This window comes from Puma concolor, chromosome A1, assembly GCF_028749965.1.
Source record: "Puma concolor isolate L17-30 chromosome A1, mPumCon1.1.hap2, whole genome shotgun sequence".
Classification (NCBI taxonomy): domain Eukaryota; kingdom Metazoa; phylum Chordata; class Mammalia; order Carnivora; family Felidae; genus Puma; species Puma concolor.
In genome coordinates, this window is record NC_141667.1 from 9,319,324 (window position 1) to 9,342,182 (window position 22,859).

General features: G+C 39.4%; 1 protein-coding gene and 1 long non-coding RNA gene across 6 annotated transcripts in view; both read right to left on the minus strand.

Moving 5' to 3' along the window:
• The window catches only part of CTNND2 (catenin delta 2), a 945,427-nt gene that overhangs the window by 607,198 nt on the left and 315,370 nt on the right, over nt 1-22,859 (minus strand). The gene's annotated exons all lie outside the window — the stretch shown is intronic.
• On the minus strand, nt 9,571-13,113 carry LOC147584020 (uncharacterized). Its single transcript, XR_015240530.1, has 2 exons — nt 12,761-13,113; nt 9,571-10,589 (listed from the first exon to the last, which is right to left on the minus strand). It is a non-coding gene; the product is annotated as an uncharacterized LOC147584020 (long non-coding RNA).

Consider the following 22,859-nt stretch of genomic DNA (forward strand, 5'->3'; position numbering starts at 1 on the left):
GACCTCATAATAAAACTTTCTATATATCTCCATATATTCAATTGCTTTTCTCTCTGTCTCTCTCTCTCTCTCTCTCTCTCTGTGGGGAACCCTAACAGAGATTTTGTTGATAGTTTTAAGTCTAGCAAAAGAGTTGAAATCTGTATATAATTAAACAGAATATAAAGTAAAATGCTAAATTGTGATGAGATGGATACAAATTAATTTCAAAGGCAACATCCAGTTAGGGAAGATGGGAGAGGGTGAGGTGAAGAACATCAAGGATAATGGCACATACAGAAGGTGGCACCCGAGGTGGACGATGAGAGGTTAGTGGTTGGCTGTGTGAAAAGGTTGAGGAAAAGCATTATGAGTGGAAGGAACAGCATGAATGGAGGCACAGAATTAGACAAATATTGAAGGTGTATGTAAGTGTTTCAGGGAGTAATTAGAGTGCGGTTTGACTGGTGTGCAGGACTGGAGAGAATATCAGGCAAATTAGGTTGGAAGTTGTGACTTAAATAACAGGTTAATATTCAACAACGATGCTGATTTTCCTCATCCATTAAATGTGATGCACCACTTCATCTGTTTCCATACTCCAACTAAGAAATCCTTTGAAATTTTACTGAACCCATTTGATAAGGAAATAAAAACATTGAACTGGCTTTTGACATCTGAAGGTCTCCAGTGTTGACATGAATCTCATGTTACATTACAAGCATTGTCCTGCTAGGATGTTAGTTTGCCTGTCCCTAAACGTTCCTGTCTCCTCCAGAGCTTTTTCATAATTAGGTGGACACAGTAAAGTCCTCTGGCATTCTGGACACAGTTATGGGGTCCTAAAACCAAAGAAATAGTTTCATTTCTCTTCTGCTTCATTTATATTGTTGACATTTCTTTCCTGTGTTTTTTTTCCTTTTTTCTTTCTTTATTATTATTTTTTTTTGATGTGCCTTTCAGAGCTCACCTCATTGCCTCCAGAGTGGTTTTTAATTGCCAATGTCACATCTACCATTGACTGAGGGGCTTGAGGTCACCACAGTGCTGACATCAGGTAAGAGGGAGTTATTATTATAACTGTACTCTAATGTAATAGTATAATGGTTTTAGTCTTTGAATAATAACAGCTGTATTATTACTCTAATTATTTTATCTTCAAATGCCCCAGAGAAGAATATAGGATATGAAATATAATTCTTTGGTGTAGAGAGGAGGGAACTAGCAATCAAAGAGATTAAGTGAATAATTCAAGATTACTCAGCTAATGGTATAGCAGAGATGATAACACAGTGACATCTAGCCCAATGGTCTTCCCTATTCTTGATAAGGTATGCAATATGCATTTACATACTGTAGACAAGCTATATATAAATGACAAGTCAAGTCTTTCATTTTACATTTCCTCACTGCTTAGGTAGTGACAACAAAACATGAACATTCTTACATTTACTTGTTTAAATCCAAATGGCACAACGGGATCTGATTCTACTTTTCATTTTTTACAAGACTAGGCATTCAATTAAAAAAATACCCTCCTTACTAAAGTAGCTTCATGACTTGAACGTTCCAGGGTGATCCATTCCCAAAACAACTTCAAAAGATGAATATAAACCTATCTTCAAGCTGTGAAAATTCAGTTTCTTTTCCTTTTATTTTTTTTTTCTTTTTGAAATTCCTCTTCTGGGAATAAATTAAGCTCAGTCTAACAAGGAATATATCCATATTTGCATCCTGAGAATGCAGCGAGAACTTGTAGGAATGCAGCATTGATGAATGTACCACTGTTGAGCTAGTTTACATACACTGGAGCAAAATGAACTGTGACCAATAAATCCCTTCCATGGTCGCCACCCTTCCACCTCTCCCCAATTTGGGGAAATGTCTTAATGGACGTGCAGTATCGAGTTTGCAGGCTTATTTTCAGTCATAAAGAATAGGGTACCAGATGCTCCTGGTACACTGAATTTGTCACACTGTAGACAAGCTAATATCATTATGGGAGACCACAGGGGAAAAAATAAAAGATTCACATTTAATCCACATTAACTACCAGGAGACCCATCAAGGCAGTTGGGCTAGCTCATGATACAGCAGCTTCTAGCAAATTAGCAGCCCATAACAACTTAGTTATAATGAGCTGCAAGATCTTACACCATAAGCTCAACTCCATTAAAGTGAATTCAAGTACATGAATTCATGTACAGAGTGTAACCTTAACATCTGTCTGTGCTTAGCCAATATTTTGTTTATGCCTTTTTAGGAACAGCCAAATTATCCTTGTGTCCCCTGAAACGGGGGACTGTAATTTCCATCAGCTGCAGTGTTTACCTGATAGGGAGGGCAGAGCTAATGAACACCAGCTCCCTGGCTGCCGAGCCGGACAGCAAGCTGCCAGGATTCCAGCAGCTGTTTCGCACATATTAGGCCAATTTTCCACCAAACGCTTTTCCCTTGCTATTCAAGCAGGGAAAGCAATAGTCTAGTCAGAAATTAAATAATCAGCAAGACACGTGTATTTGATAAATACTGTAGAACTTGTACTTAGTTAAGAAAAATGACTTGAACCATATCCTACCCAACTCAGCATGGAGAACCTTCCTAGTATAATTAACTTAGGCCACCGTTTTCCCTAGAAAAGCAATGCCCTCCTTCTCTCCCCACAGTAGAGTGAATACCCTTTCGGTATGTAGGAACTACTACTATTAACTGCTGTTAATAATAATATCACTATTATAAAGACTATCATTGCTATTTTATAGATGAGGAAACGGATAACCCATAGTTAGCCAGTTGCTACATTAAGGGAACAGGCATTCAATATATAGCTAGGTATTTCCATAGAGTTTTATGTATAGGATGAATAAGTACTTATGTGAATAATCTAACTCCTTTATTCTCATTCTATCTTAGACAGCGGGTGTACATGAATCACTTGGGTGATGTTTTCCAAATTCACGTTCTTCCTCCTACCTCCAGAAACCTTAGCACACAGGAAAACAGGCGCTGCAAGTACAATTATGGGTTTTCTAGATCTTTACAAACCCAAACTAGTTCTAATCAATCAAGATGTCATGTCTGAAAAGTCTCAGAGAATTTCATAAGTGGAGGGGATCTACAAGGTCATTAAAGTTCATCATCTGTCGGTCTTGGACACTCAGCTTCGTAGACAGTTCCTACCTGGAAACTACTGGGGACGGTGGTTCAAAGTCAGATGCACACCCACTGAAGGCGGCCCAGGTCATCAAAAGCATAACATGCCTACTCATGAAAATCTAATAATTGCTTCTGATTCTGACCTCTGTTCTAGTTCTGTCTCCTGATTCACTAAAGCAATACTCTGACGTTTTCATTGATACAATAGACCCCATTATTTGAAAACCACATCTTCTCTTCCTATTTATTTTTTTTAAGTTTATTTATTTTTAGAGAAAGAGAGAGAGCAAGCAGGGGAGGGGCAGAGAAGAGAAGGAGAGAGAGGGAGAGGGGAGGGGGAGGGAGAGAGAGAGAGAGAGAGAGAGAGAGAGGGAGGGAGGGAGGGAGGATATCAAGCAGGCTCCACGCTGTTAGTGCAGAGCCCAACACAGGGCTGGTTCCCCCGAACCGTGAGATCATGACCTGAGTCAAACTCACAAGAAAGACGTTTAACCAACTGGGCCACCCAGACATCCCTTCTCTTCTGATTTAAACAGGAGCAGTTCAGAGGTCCTACCCCTGCTTATTTGGGCTTTCATCATTGTGGCCAGACCTCTACATGGTCTCTTTTGTTTGTTGATCTCCCTTTCCCTTAATAACCAACGTTCCATGCACTATTTCAAATATAATCTGAAAACTATCAAGTACTTCAGAAGCATCACTCATAGCACTGATATTGAACTTCCATTAATAGAACCTAACATTACATTAGCTTTCTTAACTTTGTCAAATAGTTGCCTTATAGGAAATTTGAATTCAACTATACCTTTAGTACTTTTGTTCTAAACTGCTGCCAAAAACCAGACTTCCATACACAATATATCTCTATAGTTGATCCCTATGAGCCCACAGACATGGATTCCAAATTTTCAACTTTTTATCTCATATTTTTTTTGGGATTTTAGATTTTTCTTGAAATCTAATTTTATACCAAATGTATGCATACTTTTTTGAGATTTTATTTTTAAGTAATCTCTACACCCACTATACCCAATGTGAGGCTCAAACTTACAACCCTGGGATCAAGAGACACATGCTCTACTGACTGAGCCAGCCAGGAGCCCCAAAATGTATGCGTATTTTACTAGCCTTGAAAACCTGCATATTCTAAAAAGTTTTAAAAATTTTAAAAGAAAACAAAAGGGGGGAGGCACCTGGGTGGCTCAGTTGGTTGAGTGTCTGACTTCAGCTCAGGTCATGATCTCATGGTTTGTGAGTTCGAGCCCTGCGTCAGGCTCTGTGCTGACAGCTCAGAGCCTGGAGCCTGCTTTGGATTCTGTGTTTCCCTCTCTCTCTGACCATCCCCTGCTCATGCTCTCTCTCTCTCTCTCTCTCTCTCTCTCTCTCTCTCTCTCTCTCTCTGTCACTCAAAAAATGAATGAAAACTTTAAAAAAGAAAAAAAAAAGAAAACCTGCATATTCTATAAGCTTGCTTTGAAGACATTAGGCCAATTGTTTGATTAGTTTTGTTTTGAAAAGTAAGTACATAGCTCAATGCTTTTCCACCCCAATCTCCTTTCCTGTAGACAACCATCCAAAGAGATATATAAAGACATGCCTAGTACATGTCATCAGGATACAAAAATCAACGTAAGCCTTGGATTGTTTTCCAGTACTGAGATGCAGTGCGCTGTGATTCCAACATTGTCTTCTTGTCCTGTCTGCAGAATGCCTGGAAGTAACTATGTGTTCATTTACAAATTAGGAACAATCATTCATGGCTGTATGATCTTCTTCATCCTTGACCCTAAATCTGGAGATAAGCCAGATGGGGGGGTGTCTTACAAGGACAGACGGCTGAGCTTAACAAATGTTCCTATTTCTCATATTGCAGCTTTTGAATTGGAATGTGACCGTTAACTTCCCGACCCCGTTGAGTTGTGCAGCTCTGTGGTGGCGAAACTCCTCTGAAGTAGGGCGCATAAGACAATCGCCTGGGGTAGGGGAAGAAAGGTGTGAACTTACGGTTTAAATTACTGTTCTCACCTCTTAACATGAGCTTTTTATCTTATTTTCTAACATATGCATCTTAGTACAGTAGTACATTTATATCACGTACAAATCAATGGGCACTTTATGAATGTTCTTGCTCAAAAGACTTCCGGATCGGAGGAGTGAAAAATAGTAAGGGCTGGAGACCCCAGGGTAAGAGACGCACACAGGTTAGGCCAGCGATCCTGTTGAGAGCCCACCTTGGCCAATCTTCTGTGCTCCACAGCTAAAAGTTGTACCCCTAACTCGGCACCAGGGAGCCCCTAGAGGAGAAATAATAAAATCCTATTCATTTGGAAGGGATCACAGAATTGAAGCCTTTAATTTTGCAGGTAAGGAAACTCAGGTGCAGAGGGATTAAGTGAGTAGATGGTGCAGCTTCAAAGCCCTTGGGGGACATTCGAGGGAAAAGAACACGAAATGAAAGAAAATTAATACCAGAGCTGGAACTGAGTTCATTCCATTGCTTTTGTTCAAAATATATCCCGATAAAGTAGTAAACATACAAACTCAAAGCCAAAAGCCACAACTGAGGAAGAAAAGAAGAAGGGATGGGAGGGTGACAGTCACCGAATACAGCCTTACACAGCCTTAGGCGCCGTATTTAGGCTGATCGATTTTCTGGGGAATTCACCAAGCACAGTGCAGAAGCATTGGCAGTGAACGTTCTGAACGTCGGCCGATCGCTCAGGGTGACACAGCCACCTTCTAACTTGAAGCCCCTTTAGAATTCTGCCTTCAGAAGTTGTGAACATCCACATTGTTCTAGGGTGAATAACGCATTTCCCCAAAATAAATAAATGCTTACAGCACAGGAATATCCACTTGTAATCTAGATCTGGTAAAATGTTCTACAGATGGAAGAGGAAGTTACCGTATGAAGTTATGCTTATACATGACATCACGCTGCACCTGTGCCACAGGGATGAGAATGTCACTATTCCGATGGAGAGAAAGGCACGAGTATGCCCGTGTTTCCTTAGCGCATAGAGCTAAGCCTCTGGCCTCTAGGCCCATATTTTTTCCCACGACTCCAAAGCTAAAAGGCCTATTTCATACCTGGTTAAAAACACTAAGAATTTTGTCTCCACACAAAGCACAGATTCTCAAAGTTACCCCAAATCGTCACTGTCACTTGCAGAAAAGGATGAGAAGCCAGTTGGCCTGGCTTCCTTTTGAAAATGAGAGGAAAGAGAAAGGGCTCCCAGAGCTCTGACAGGGATACACTTGTAGGGATAAACTCCTTAGGATGGGCACAGCCTCTGGGTCATCATAGGGACTCGACTCCTAGACTGCTGTTCTTTTGAGAGGAGGAGGAGTGATAGCAATCATAGTCATTGATTTATCTTCCGGTCCCTACAAGAAAGACAGCTCCATGAAGGCAATGGCTGTGCAGCTCCCTACTCCTAGATTTAGAACAGGGACTGGCAAAGAGCAGCTCAGTACATCGTGCTGTAATAATCCCTAGACCATGCCATTTCATTGAAACCAGTCTTAGGAGATGCTTTGGAAATATCCGCATCACAGATGTATTGAATTGACATACAAGGCCGTACTGTAAAGCAAGCCACACAATGGCTGCAGGTGAAAGCAGTGAGGAGAGAAGGAAAGGAGGAGACTGAGGAATGGGGAGGCCACCACAAGATCAGGCTACCGTGTTCTCCCCTCCTGCTGCCTATCTCCCTCTCTCTACCTTACATGTGCATGCACAAATACAGCATGGCAGAGAGCCTGGAAATAAAGAGCCTGGAAAAATACAAGACTGTGATAAACCAGCTACTACTGAGCCCTCCGATCTCTTCTCACCTTGAACCTGCAGGAGTCTCCACTGTGGCAGATGCGACTGCCCCAATCTATAGGCTACCCCTAACTCTCTGCAGAAAAATTTCAAATCAACCTTAAACTTGTTCTCTCACCCACCTCGTTCACAGCCAGTTTCTGCATCCATAAAAGCAGAGAGGTGGTTCTCAACTGCTCCTGGAATCCCCTAGGGAACCTCTTAGAAATGCAGATGTCCAGCCCAGACTTTGAGATGCTGAGTCAGGGAGCTGTATTTGCAATACATGCTCAAGCGGATTCTGATGCGGCACCCCATTATCAATCCCTGAGCTCCAGGCCCTGCAGGATTCTTTTTTTAAAAATTTGTTTAATGTTTTATTTTTGAGAGAAAGGGAGACACCGAGAAACAGAGTACTAGCAGGGGAGGGGCAGAAAGAGAGAGAGACACAAAATCCGAAGCAGGCTCCAGGCTCTGCGCTCGAACTCCTGAACCACAAGATCATGAAGTGAGCTGAAGTCGGACACTTAAGTGACTGAGCCACCAAGGCTCCCAGGCCCTGCAGGATTCTAAACAGGAACATGTTGATCAGTGGGTCAATTCACAGTACAAGGGAGAAGAGCCTGGAGCATGTGGCCAGAGGTGACCAGTAAAGAAAAACAGGGAGAACTATGCAATGCATGGAGGGGAGTTTCTATGAATAGGCAAAGATCTACAAAGGTTCTCCAAAATCTAAGTGAGATGGTTAAACTGAGCAGTGCCCTTGGTGGGAAGGCTGAAGGGGAGGGAGGTGCATAATCAAGTAGACTTGGGTTCAAAATCTTGCACACTTTTTTTTTTCTGTAATCTCAGACATCCCACATAATGAAATAATTACTCTGCTTAATGATTCTCATCTATAGCACAGGGACAATAGCTAACATATACGGGCCTCTGTGAGGATTTAGCGAGATGCTATAAGCAAACATTAGATAGCTCAACGAGTGTGTTAGTTATCATTCACAGTAACAAATAAAAGGCAGGGTTAGGTTCATATATGCTGAAATGAAGGCATGCAAAGTTCCTGTTTAATTCCATATACCTGGCGATTAGAAAAGTCCCTAAAAGGGAAATGTATGACATTTGGCCAATATTTGTGCACCCCATCTGCAAAATATGCCGGAATATGCCACAGTCCACAGACTAACATCAGGTCCACAGCAGCACTAGGGCCGACAACCAAATGACCCAACAACCCACGGGCCTATGTAGGCACACACAGCCCCACAGCTCACTCAGAGTGACCCTCTGTAAGTCTTTGTCATCTTCACCTCCGTATTTATGGTTTCCAATCTCCAGCAGAACTGCTGCATGATAATATGGGTGCAGTTAATCCTCAGCCTTAATACCGATATTTAACTACCTTTACCATTTCAAGGTTGAAGATAGTAGAAACTCTACTAATGCTGATGAAAATTACCAGAAGTTGGTTCAGAAGAGCAGGAGGGCTTTAAACTAACCAGAAGCAGCTGAAATTCACAAAGAAGGTGTGTGTGAATAATGGGAAAGCCATGCAACAAATAATCCTATTGGGAATTACTCTCATTGGATACGTATCCAAATGTCACATTCCCCACACAAACAGCAGCTGAGGCTTAAGGGAAACAAAAAGGTTCTAACAATTGATTAGACTCATACCGAAAAAAGGAGACAGTTGACCAGTTGACCAACACCTAAAATCAGTCTTTTCTCTTTAAAAATGAGCCAGTACTTTTGGAAGCCACAGACTAGCTCAACATTTTTATTCCTAGAGGAAGTAACCTTCACATCCTTGAAAAATATTTATACACTGGAGAAGGTCACTATGTAATTTAGCCACACTGCAGCATTCATTAAATTCTTAGAGCTTGCAAAGTTTATTTTTAAAACCACCAGTGCTAAGTTTAATTAAACTTGTCAAATGTAGGAAAAACTTGATGTGATAGAAGCAGGTGATTGGGTGCACAAATGACAAAAATATTCTCACTCTGATTATGCTTTCCAGATGAGCCAGCATTAGTTATGGCCACTATATGAGATGCCACTATTGACATAATTAATGCTGATTGGTAATTCTTAGGATCCTGAAAACGGGTTTTGATTTTTGAGTAGAACTTTATTTAACAGAACCGCTGACTGAATATGATCACATAAATGATCCAGGCTATTGGATCTTTTTTCTCCTGTCAATGAACATTAGAAATATAAAGAAAGAGATGATGTGAGATTTTAGAGACTATGTATAATTCTTTGTGTGTTCCTTATGCAATAGTTTGGAGAATATGCGGATAAATTACAGAACCTTAGAGACAGCTGGAGTATTACAATAACAGCCACACCGTTTATGATGGAAGCAACAGATGACTTCAGAAGCTGAGGGCAGTGGTCAAGTTTCCACCACTAGAGGCTGGGAAGAGGGGAGGACACACTGGTCTTCTCACTAAGAGTCCATCTGATTCCTTGACCATGCGTTAGGAGGGAAATTCTCAACCCCTATTCTGTGATACAGGTGACTTGGCTGAGTGTCGGCGCATAAGCAATCATAAATCTCCTGCCGGTATTTGACCACCTTCTCTCACACTTATGCTAGAATAATGAGTGGCCAGTGATAAATGTGAAAATTTCTACTTTATTTTAAAAAAATCGAAAAACAACAACAACATCAAAGTAGAACACTGTATATTTGGTGCCAGGAAATTTATATTTAGTTCATCATTTGTTCAATAAATAAGGCACGCGAGGCTCTAGGTGCTGGGAATGCATCAGTAAAAATGTTAGACAAAAATCCCTGTTCTTATGGAGTTCACGTTCTGGTAGAAACAAATGGACGTGGAACAAGATGGACCAATGGGTTACTTAGAGTACCATCTGTGGTAAAGGTGGAGGAGAAAAATAATGCAGGAAAAGAAGACAGGGAGGCAATGGTTATCAAGACCTGACTCATCGATAAGGTGACCTCTGATCAGAGACCTGAGAGACACGAGGGGAAGGGGGCACGTGTATATCTGGGCTGGATTCTGGTTGGGGGCTGCTGTTTTCTGTTTTCAGCAGAGAAGAATGGCAAGTGCCAAGGCCATGTGATGGTTCTACAAATGGCAAGGAGGTTCTATGCTGGAGCAAAGTGGGCAAGAGGTTACGATTTAGGAAAGGTGGGAGAGCCAGGGGTGGTAGGAGACACACGATTGAGGGGCTTGGGCGACTGCATGGTCTTTGACTTTGACTCTGCATATAGTAAAATTTTAGACTAAAAATAGTCGAAACTTTTTAAATGTTAGGATTTACGTTTCCAGAGGATTTCTCTGGCTACTATTTAAAAACTATCTTTACAGTCATGCTTTAACAATTATATTGTGCACGTCACTGATTCTTTCCTCGTTTTGGTTTGGGAAGATCAAATACTCGTATTTTAATGTACTGTATCAAGTTCAGCAGTGTTTCTGGCTCTCCTTGGCCAGGCTCCATTACAGCAGTAATTTTTACTGCATTACAGTTACGAGTTCTCATATCTTCATCTGCACCAGATTTTTTAGTTCATGGACTCTGGGAACTTCCTCTTTCCTTTTTGTTCATGGCATACAATGTTTAGTACCAGGGAGGAACTCAACATCGATTTGCTGAATATAAGGTACTGTAAGAGATAAGAATTACAAAAGAGCTATAAAAACTCTAAATCAGAATTCACATGTTAATAAGCTTCTTACAGAAATACAAACACAAATCTTTGTTCCTAAACCATTTCAACGGGAACTTTCGGTCAAATGTATTAGCTATGAGTTGTAACCTATCAATATAATATCAATGATTTGGGCCAAATCTGGAATTGTCTGGGTAAAAAAAAAAAAAAAAATATATATATATATATATATAATATTAAATTATAAATATTTAACAATTAAAACTATTCTTAACTGTTTGCATAAAACTTCACAGTAAAATACTCCAGGAAAGATTGTGCAACTTGGCGTTTGAGGATCTTCAACATCTGAAGGACCCTATTTAGTATGTTGTTTGATGCATTCACAGAATTTAAATAGCTGGATTAAAAAAAAACAAATTTAAAAATAGTTTAAATTTTCTTCCCATATACAATATTTATATTCAGCAGTGTGAGGTAATAGGCAATTATACCATGTAGTTAGTTAAGTTGTTATTTGTTTAAAAAACTATTTGGGTCACACGCCTATACTGTGCCCTACAGCTTGAAGACTTAATGCCACTTGAACCCATGACATTGGTGTTCCACAAAGTGTGAGTGCCTAGATACTACATTCCCGAAGTGAAGCTTTATATTTAGGCTTGATCATTTGAGTTTACATTTAGGCTGTATTATTAAATAATGGTCAATGCATGAAAAACTCTTTTCAAAGGTCAAAGTTTTAAGTAGCAATTCTCAGTGGATACCTTTGAAACCATTAATAGGTTTAGACCCATTCCCCCAAAGTGAAAAAAGGTTTCTTAGCTTTCATATGATCCAAATAAACTTTTAACTTTAATGAATCGAAATGAAATATTTACTGAGAGGTATCCCCAGAGTATATTCAAGCCTTCCTTTGTTAGCTTCTTTAAAATAAAACATACCCACGCTAGTCAATTAACATACTAAAACATGTGCCCTAACATGCTCCTGATTAAAAAGAAGTAATTTCTTTATATCAACTTGGTTATTATTCGCCCTCAGTATCTGAGTTACAAAGTCACTCAAATTTCAAAAATATTAATCGAGTAGAAATTCTATCTTGTGATTGTCACAATTAAGTTGGAAATCGTTCTTCTCTTTTGCTATTACCATCCAGCTGAAAACACTAAAGAAAAAAACCTAAAGACTTTGAGTCATCATGGTATTTCACTTAGAATTCTCCAGCGAGCACCTATCTCACAAATATATAGCAATTTAACATATAATTCTCACAGACTGTCACCCCAGCGACACCCCACTGTTAAATCCCCAGCTTTCCTAAATTGATTTGTCTCTTTAACCTGTTGAGTATACAAATATATTCTAAACTCTGGTGGCTACATACGTGAAACCTACGAAGTCACTGTAAATTTTGGTCAATGATTCTCTCACTGAGTTATGTGGATGAAAGCAATCTGGAAATACTTGGACGGTAAAGGTTTTCTATAATTATGGGATTTGAGCATCTTGTTTACACCATTTAGAATGATCAAAACATGCAATTATTGCATTCTAGTTCTAACGCAAAGCTCATCACTGAGAACTGAACAAGCTCTGTTGAGAAAGGCAATGCAATGCAACAAGTTAGCTGTCCAATACATTGAATTTTTAGTTACTTGACACACTGGCACTGGTTGTGCGATTTTTATGCCCTTACTCTCAATGATTAATTTCTGAGTGAGGCTCTTTAATTGTGTGCCAAAGTGGGGGGGGGGGGTATCGACAGCCCACAATTTCCAAGCCAACTTTTAATTACTTAAACTGGCATTTACACGGATAATCATAACTTTCATGAAATCTAAGGGATGTATTTACGACATATCAAGTTTTACCAAATGCAGTCATGAAGCAGTTATAATGGTTCACAGATAGAAAAATGGCACATGGGTCCTTACAACCGCGTTCTGTTTAATTCGGTTATGTGGCATTTACAATTTCAACATTAATACTCTGAATAAACTGACAACTGTGAGGCCGGAGATCAACTGTACCTGTGTTCTCTACACGTAACTCTCAACCTGCAGTTTTACAACTTTAGCTAAAAATCATCACACAAACAACATTAATAATGAAAGCATTTAAAAAACAAATACGTTCCATTTTCACTTTTTCTTCTCTTTTACCTTTGGAAACAAATGGTCCTTAAATACTTCAAAACTGTAGCCGAGGCCAACAAGTCGACTAGTCACAAAGATGAGGGGTTACTTTTCCCTCTTTCCAGGCAGCGTTCGGGGGTTTCAGCCGTTTCTGCACCTGCTCCTCCCTCCCCGAGCCAGGGCTAAAAGGAACCCCAGAGGAGCTCAAAAATCACGAATGGAGTGGAAGAACAGTCTCGCAAAAGTCAGGATGCCAAATTATCATAGTTTAATTTCTTCTTTCACTCGCCAACAGTTTAAGAGAAAGCAAAGCAAAGAGGCATCAGAGACACCACAAGCCTAGTGGTAGCAGTCTTAAAAGAGAAAAGAATTGAGTTCAGCCAGGCACAAAGGTCTCCATGGCAACAGTGAATTTAGACCCCCATCAGCATTATTTATGCAACATTTCATCACAAAAGGACCCTCCCACTAGCCTGCCTAGCAAATTCTAGTTTTCGGATCTTTCATTTCTTTACCCTAAATCTGTATCTGGATCCTTAGCGATCTGTATCTCAACATTTTGACAAAAAAAGAAAAAAAAAAAAAAAAAAGAAAGAAAGAAAAACCCACAGAATCATAAAATTAGTCTCAGACTGAATCTAGACTTTGTTTCCTTGGTGAATTCAAAGGCAAGAGGTAGATTCAAGATTGCTTAGAGTTCATATTCAAAGCTGGGGTCTAGTTTTGATTTAGAAATGGACACTTTGAAAAAACATAAGTTTCTTCAAATTATTTTATTTTTGAAATGAGATTGTAATTCAAAAGAAATATAAAATATGGGAAACTCTAACAAACCCGAAGACTTACAGAAAAGAGAACCTGTCTAGATGCTTGACTTTAACGCTAAATTTTATATGCTTATATCCACCCCTACCCATTCCCAGCCATCGTAGTACCTCAGAAAACTCAGTTCTGAGTCTTACTTGATTCTAGTTTGGGTGTGACTTCCAAGTATTTTAAGTACTTTTTATCAACTGTGTGGCCAAGGGACCCCATGTCCACATGTTGTAATTAGATGACCTAGGGCAAGTTATGTACAACAGAGATAGCACCCCAATGTAATGAGGTTACCATATTAATAAGATGTTATCTTATTGAGGAAATACTTTCTTCAATTCTAAAACAATATACGACTATAATTGTTAGGATAATACTTGATGTTGGAAAGAAAGTATCATATTTAGTGTTAGCTCAAATAGAGCTAAACAAGGTGACTTTTAAAAACTAGGTCTTGATTATTTTTAAAATAGTACAAGCTTTTTAGATGAAAATTCAAAAAGAACCTACTTTTATTTTTATTTTTTTAGTTTATTTATTTATTTTGAGAGAGAATGCGTGCATGTGTTGGCGACTAGCAGAGAGAGAGGAAGAGACAGAGAATACCAAGCAGCCTCTGAGCTGTCGGCACAGAACCCAATGAGGGGCTTGAACTCATGAACCACATGATCATGACCTGCGCTGAAGTTGGACACTTAACCAATTGAGACACTCAGGTGCCCCAGTACCTACTTTATAAAGGGCCATTCTTATCCCCCACCACCCCACACCACTCTCCTTTAATATAGTGTATGTCTAAGACCTAAATAATGCATCTTGATCTAAGTCTTGATTGACTCTACGTTGTCTTTAAGACAATTTGCAAGATTGACTCATGGATGCTAGTGTTTTCTGTCAGAGCATATTTGGTAAGATTTTCTGTTGCCTGCAACATAGGCAAATATCTATATCTCCTGGGGGCATAGATCTCCCAGAACTGGGTGTTCCTGGTGCCTCCAGAAGCACAGTTCACCTTCATTTTCCATGAGGATGCCTCCTGAGTTGCACAACTCATGGCCCTACTTAGACGGCTATACAAATTTTGTGAATACATCATTCAGATAACCTCACACTGAAAACTAGAGAATTAAAGAGCAGGCTAACAGTACTCTCTTTTAAGAAAAGAGTTCTCCTGGGAGAGAACAACTTCCACCCACATGTTAGTTCACAGTTTTCTCTCTTCCATATCTATCACCTTTTTTGCTGCTTTTATTGCCTTTTTTCCTCTCTGTTTTATTTCCTCATAGCAGTCCTCTTTATTTCTGCAATATTTATGCCTCCTAATGATTTAAATGTGGTTTCATTTACACAATGGCTTTACATTTTCTTGTTTTCCCATGAGCGCTGCCTTCTCTCATCATTCCTTTCATGACTTCTTAGTCTTGTCATTTCTTCGATTCTAACCTCCTTTAGACTATAAAAAAGAATATGGCTAATGTTCTTTTACATTACTTGTAGGTAAGTTAATTTTTCTGGAGTTATACTCTCTTTTCATTTTGTATATTACTGTTATGTTACTTTCTTCTCTTTCTGATTTCTTTGTTTATCTTTTTTGTGTGTGTGATAATGTCAATCCACTGTCTTATATTTAAACCCTTCAATTTATTATTTCCTTGATAATTCCAGCAACTTCACCTGGGCTTGGCTTTTGCTTCATCAGATTGAGGAGAAGGGGGGGGGGGGGCTAAATATAAATGAAGAAAAAAAACAAGTTAAACATGCAGTTCTTGTAACATCCCCCATTTCAACAATATTCTCTCTTATGGGAGTTTGTCCTCCACAGGGCTTCCTGTTTCTCTGTGTCTCCTCTTGTCTGCAGAGCTCAGTGTTCCAGTGAAGGACACTGAATCATGGCCATTGCTTCTTCCTTCCTTCCCTTTTTCCCTCCCTCTCTTCCATAATTCAGTCCTTTTTCTCTTTCTTTCTCTTTCTTTCTTTCTTTCTTTCTTTCTTTCTTTCTTTCTTTCTTTCTTTTTCTTTCTTTCTCTTCTTTCATGTTTATTTATTTTAAGAGAGACAAAGACAGTGAGAGTGGGGGAGTGGCAGAGAGAGGGAGAAAGAGAGAGAGAGAGACAGAGAGAGAGAATCTCAAGCTGGCCCCGCACTGTCAGCATGGAGCCCAGCACAGGGCTTGATCCCACAAACCATGAGATTATGACATGGGTCAAAATCAAGAGTCGGATACTCAACACATTGAGCCACACAGGCACCCCTCTTTACTTTTTTTTAAATAAGATTGGTTCAATGTATGGTATCTTAAAAGTGATCTACATTCTGTGTACCTTCTTTTTAGGAGTTTGTGGCCAATTCTCTTCTGAGTGTTACTGTAAATGGAACTATATTACTAATTTATTGCATTTTTGGTTGATTTTGCTTTTTCCAGAAAAGAAATAGAATAAACTAAACATTGTGGAATATCCATAATTAATAACTTAACCTAAATCCTAGAAAGGCATAAATGTGTGTTTTTCACAAAATCCAACAGTAACTCACAATTTAAAAAGCAATCTTTGCAAACTAGGCATATGGAGGAATCCCTTCAATTTGATAATGAAAAAAAAAACTGCCTAAAAATTACAGATTTAAATATTGCAAACTCGTCCTTAAGAGATGAACGATGTGTTGTTCACTATCATTACTTCTACTTAACATTGTACGAGTGGTCCTGGGTGTGGCTCTGCCCAGATCATCCAGGGCCTGCTTGGGATTCTCTCTCTCCATCTCTCTCTGCCCCTCCCCCACGCACGCACACACATTCTTCCTCTCAAAATAAAAAAATAAACTTAAAAACAAATTGTACTGGAGGTCTTCTGGGATAAAGTGAAAACAAAAAGCCAATGTACAAAAACATCCATTTTCTTTCTGTATATTGTCAATAAAGAAATTACAGGGGCGCCTGGGTGGCTCAGTCGGTTAAGCGTCCGACTTCCGCTCAGGTCACGATCTCGCGGTCCGTGAGTTCGAGCCCCGTGTCGGGCTCTGGGCTGATTGCTCAGAGCCTGGAGCCTGCTTCTGATTCTGTGTCTCCCTCTGTCTCTGCCCCTCCCCCATTCATGCTCTGTCTCTGTCTGTCTCAAAAAGAAATAAAACGTTAAAAAAAAAATTTAAAAAAGAAATTACAACAATAGTAACATTTACAAAAAACATAGGAAAACATCCAATACCTGGGGATAAATCTGTGAAGGTGATATAAGACCTCCTCACTAACCACTTCCACGTCACTCCTGAAATTAAAGCAGACCCAAATAATGGTTTTACAGGGAAATATCATGCTTATGCTTGGCTGATTTAATATTGTAAAGATTTCAATCTCTTTGGATTAATTGACAGGTTTAACAGTATTCCAATTCAAACCTCAGCATGCTTTTTTTTTTTTTTTTTCCTCCAGGGGTGGGAGAGGCTGAGACAATGGATAGTGGATTCTAAAATTTACATGAAAATGCAAACGGTCAAGACATACAAGGGGTCTTGAAGGAAAGAAACAGATCAATACACTTAACCTACAGATAAGAGGGCACTTTACAAAGGGGCAGAAATTAAGACCATATGGCATCCATATAAGAAGAGACAAAGACAGAACAGTGGATCAGGAGAGAATTATGACACCAAACCAGGCTTATATGTAATTTATGAGAATCATGCCCTTGCCACATACTGGTGAGATGGTGCTTTCACCTGGGTATCTACATGGTGAAAAAATGCACGACGACTCCATCTAAAAAACTACACAAAAATCGGTTCCCACGGAGCCTCAGGCTAGATGTGAAGGATTAAACAATAAAGCTTTGAGAGTAAAATATAGGACACAAACAGGATCTTACAGGAACCATGGCTCTCTTAAGTAGGATGCAAAAAGTGCTAACCATAGAAGGAATTACAGAGTTATAAATTGGGCCATTTCGAAATCGGGAAATCCTGTTTATGAAGACACCACTGAGAAAGTGACAGGGCATCTAGTGGAAAAAGATATTCTCATTCTTTATGTGTGTCCGTGTATGAAAGTATATCTATATCATCAACAAAACTCTCCAAATGCAGTCTAATACAAAAAGATAAGTGACCCAATACAAAAAAAAGGACAAAATACCTAAACAAGCACTTCACGAAAGGGGCTGTTCACATAGGCAGTACAGAAAGGAGATGATCAACTTTATTACTCATTAGTGCCATGCAAATTTATGACTTCCAAGGGATGCCAGTACATACTCATGAGAATAACCATGAGAATGGTTAAAAAAAAAAAAAAAAAGAGACAAAATATCAAATACTGAAAACTACTGGGTGTTAGCAGAACTTTCACAGACTGAGTGGAATTGTAAAATGCTAAGAGTAATTTGGTGTTTTTCCATCTCTTCTACAGCCCTTCAGGACATCCCTCTAGGTCTCTGAAATTCTACTTCCAGGTATATGCTCCACAGAAAGGTGCACACAAGCACACCAGAAACATCTATCAAGATGCTCCTCCCAGCAATATTCCTATCAGCCCCACCTGGACACTACCTACACGCCCAGGAACAAGAAGAAATGTAGTGTGACATCTGTGCACAATGAAATTCTTTTCAGCAAAATAAATAAATACATAAACTGATAACCAAACGCAGTGTATGGCTGAGTCTTATACACATGATCTTGACCAAGCTGTATTTCATGGTGTATCCACTTTTCTGTATGTATACTATTCTTAAAAAAATAAAGTCCTAAATGATTTCCAATCCTAGATATCAGGCATGAATGAAAACATGTACATTATGTAGCTATGAATGTTCCTGATTTTCTAAAAAACAAAGAAAAAAAAATGAGAAAAAAACCATTTTAAATTCAGCTTACCAAGTTATTTTAAATGAAAATAAAAGGCTTTTAAGTCTTAGAAGCAGAACTAAAGAATGAAGGGATCACTATTTGGTGTGGTATCATCAATTTAAAAATAATTCACTATTGTGTTCTACTGGACAAATGATCTGACAAAAGAAAGAAACTGCATTTTAATGTTCTGGCCACTTTTACCCACTAACTCTGACAGCACGATAAAAGAATAAGCAGCACTAATTAATACAGGAAAGCTTTAACATTACAAACAAGTGAAGACTTTGTAGTGATTTCCAAGTAAGTGTAATATGAATAGTTGTATACTTTTTTTTTCTTTTTTTTTTTTTTTAATTTTTTTTTTTTCAACGTTTATTTATTTTTGGGACAGAGAGAGACAGAGCATGAACGGGGGAGGAGCAGAGAGAGAGGGAGACACAGAATCGGAAACAGTCTCCAGGCTCCGAGCCATCAGCCCAGAGCCCGACACGGGGCTCGAACTCCCGGACCGCGAGATCGTGACCTGGCTGAAGTCGGACGCTTAACCGACTGCGCCACCCAGGCGCCCCGGTAGTTGTATACTTTTAGTAGAACAATCTTTAAACGAGTTTTTTGTTTTTGTAACTTGGTTCTTTCCTGAAACTTTGGCTTTTTTTTTTTTTTTTTTTTTTTTTCCCTCAGAACCAGCATTCCAGGATAAAACTCTGTAATTCTATTTACTATCCCTCCGGACTCTAAGGTATAAAATTACAAATGAATGACAGCCAAATTACCGAGTCTGCCTTTCAAAGGGTATGGTGAAACTTTAGCACAAAGATTCTTTTGCAATTAAATAGTTGCAAGGAGTAATATTTTTGGGGCCAGCTCAGCTTTTCATTTGTAGTCTGTGGTTATCTCTGCTGCCCATGGCCAGGATGGATTGCAGGACATGTTAGCGTTGGGGGAAAGAAGAAGAGAAAAGAGGAAGCGAGTGACACAAACAATGCTGGACTTTTGCCTAGGGCCCTGGTAGTGACAGCTACTTGGATAAAACTGAACCCCGTGCTGCCTGCTGCTGCTCAAATGTCACTACCTGGTGTCAGGCACACTCAGAAATAGGACACTCAGTACTAAGAGGCTGGAAATGCATGAGATCACACACTAGCTCTTGAACGCCAATCAGTGTAAACCTGAACCCTGTAACTAGAAATGTAGGCTACATATACTAAATCCCATTAATAAAATACATTTTGGTGATTATTTGCCCTACCGGGATATAAACCTCTTATTTGGGACCTTTTATACTGGGCAAATCACATGCCTTCCTTCACTGTCCGCTTTAAGTTAAAGCTCATGGAATGAGAGATTAAGACCAGAGGATTGCAGGGACAGCACTCTACCCTGGCATGAAATTAATTTCACTGTATTCAAAGCACTCTTGGTTTCTCAAATAGGATGTGCAGTTGACCATCCGGTAAAGGTTCAGCAAACCCCTTGGCATTCCTAATGCTGTCAATTATCAATCCATGAAGTTCATATGAATTAATGTTTTGGGCATAAACAAGGCTGGAAGTCAGGAATCCCCAGTTACCGAATGCATGACTGCAATGACTCCAAGAGAGTGAATTTAGAACATGATTTTTTTTAATGCATTAATTAATAAGAGGTAGAAACACATCTGTTCTATGGAATACTTCTAAAATGCCACAGTGTACCAGTTTTATCATGAATATATGCATTTTCCAAGTAATATTAATAATAACACAGAATTCTCGTTTTTAAATGCAGAGTTCCTATTTTTAAAGCAGCCTGTCTCTTTCTCTCACACACACACACACACACACACACACACACACACACACACACCCCTCTGCAGAATGCAACATTTTAAATGACAAAGGAGAATTTCTTTATGGTTGAATGGACAATGTCTACCATATTTTATCCTTTACCATATCTCAAGCACATATTTCAGACATTATCTTCTAACAAATAATTCAATTTATCTGACTACTAAGAGTATCCTATCTTCATCTCCCAGTATTAAGAGTAGCATTTGTTTCAATTTTTTGCATAATTAGCTTCCGTCTTTATCTGATATTCTTTAACATTTATGTAAAGTGGTGATCATGAATAATACTCTGTCAAAACAGAGTGGCCCCTGTTTCTTGGGCCGACTTGGGTATTACGTCATTGCCCTAGGCTGAGGTGCCTAAGGAATACCAACAAGAAAACGCGCATGACTAAGCATTTTAAGTTCTTCCCACAATGTGTTTGGCTACAACATTACCCAAAGAGACTACTTTAAAAATAATTCTTTACAAAAAAAAATACTAAGTTTCAAAGAAATTGGAGGGGCACGTTTAAAACAAACAAGTAAATACTTGAAACTATACATTTCAATATATCACATCAGAATTACATAAATATTCTGGTATAATTTCCTCCATAGGATATATTCTCCCTGGGTATTGGCACACTTTCTTACATTTAGCCTGGAACATTCCGTCCTCTAACTTAAGATTTAACTTGTATCTTGGAAAGCTAAGATACAAAGGCCAGCGGTGCACTCTCATGGTGATGGGGATTAAACAAGGACCAAAAGGCTCAAGATGATGAGCATTCCTGTAATTCTCAGATGCTAGTGCCCTCTTTGTACTTTTGCTTGCTTGTAAGCATTTTTTAAACTGAGAGCAGCATTTAAATATTTGGTTAGGGGCACCTGGGTGGCTCAGCTGGTAAAGCATGTGACTCTTGATCTCAGGGTTGTAGGTTTGAGCCCCACACTGGGTGTGAAGATTACTTAAGAATAGAGGCGCCTGGGTGGCTCAGTCGGTTGAGCATCTGACTTCGGCTCAGGTCATGATGTCATGGTTGGTAGGTTTGAGCCCCGTGTTGGGCTCTGTGCTGATACTCAGAGCCTGGTGGCTGCTTCGGATTCTGTGTCTCCCTCTCTCTCTCTCTCTCTGCTCCTCCCCCCTCTCGTGCTCTTTCTCTCTCAAAAATAAATAAACACAAAAAAAATCTAAAAAGTATTTGGTCAGCAATGTTTCATGAACTGTAGTATGCTTTATGTTCCATTTCATCATGACTGCCTAAGAACAATCTCTAAACTTGTTCTTTGTCCTGTGGTAGGGCTGGATGTGGAGGGAGCAGTGTAGGAAGCTGGCCAAAGCCAAGTCCAAACTGATCTTTCCTGAAAGGACTTTGCCTGCAGATATTGTAACAGATATTACTAAACAGATGTGTATATTAAACAGATGTGAATCACAATAGGATTGGTGCTGATGGGGTTTGGAGGCGGTGGGGTCCGGAGCCAAAGGCCAAGAAAGAATTCTTGGGATGTCTTTGGTACAAAAAGGTGATTTTACTGAAGCATGGGGCCAGGACCCCTGGGCAGAAAGAGCTACCCCTGGATTGGGAACAGTGACTGATCATACACTTGGGAGTTGGGGGAGGTAAAGGCAAGGGGAAGTTTCCAAAAGCAATATCATATGCTTAAAAAGACTCCCGGGATAGTGGAGGCCTAGCTATGGTCAAGCTAAGGTTGTTTTTCCCTCTAGCAAAACATGAACATTAAGATTGTGCTGAGCTCCTGTAGAAATGTTCTACTCTCCTGCCCTCAAGTATTTTTGGCTGCAGGTTATAAGCAAATTTAATTTTATCTACACTTCCTCCTGCCTTTGTTTCCCACATCAAGTACCGTATCATCTACTGAAATAATACACTCTCTTTTGAGAATTTTGAAGACTTTTCTACAATATGTTTTGATTATGTCTCTATTTCTGAACATTGCCCAAACACTGGTATCCAATAAATGGAGGCCCTGACCGAATCATACAACTGCAGCTGGTTCTAGAATTGATACCACATTTTTGAAATAAGCGTTTGTTAGGATGTCTATAAGCTTTGTTTACAGTTCTCTAAAGCTCCTAAATCCCGAGGTTGCTCCTTTATAAGTACGGCCCATCTGGAATGAAGTGATTGCTTGGCATTTTCAAAGGCTCTCAGGTCATCAGATGGACTGGATGAAAAACTGAAGCTCATTTACCTCCGTAGGTTTATGCTATGTTCTCTCGTTCTTGCCCTAGGTCCAAAATTTGGCCTCTAATAATGTTTCGCTTAATTTGCAACCAAGCACTCTGGGCTGTGGAATATTAAACAAATAACAATGAGAATAAGAAGAGCTGGCATTTTACTGGGTAAGGAACTCACCACAGGATAACAAGAACTCACTTCCCACACCCCTCAAACTGCCTTTGTCCATATCCTCACGTGGTAAGGAATAGCTCGCTTTTTTGTTTACAAAAAAGCAGCTTAAGTAGGAGTGGAACGGTACATGGTTTCTGCATCCAGTCGAATGGAGCAAGTTACTACCTCATTTTAAAGATGAGGAAAAAGATTCAGAGAGATTAAGTAATGTGCCCCAAATCACAGAGATTTTACGTAATAGAACCTGTATTTCCACAGGAGCAGTTTAACTTCAGAA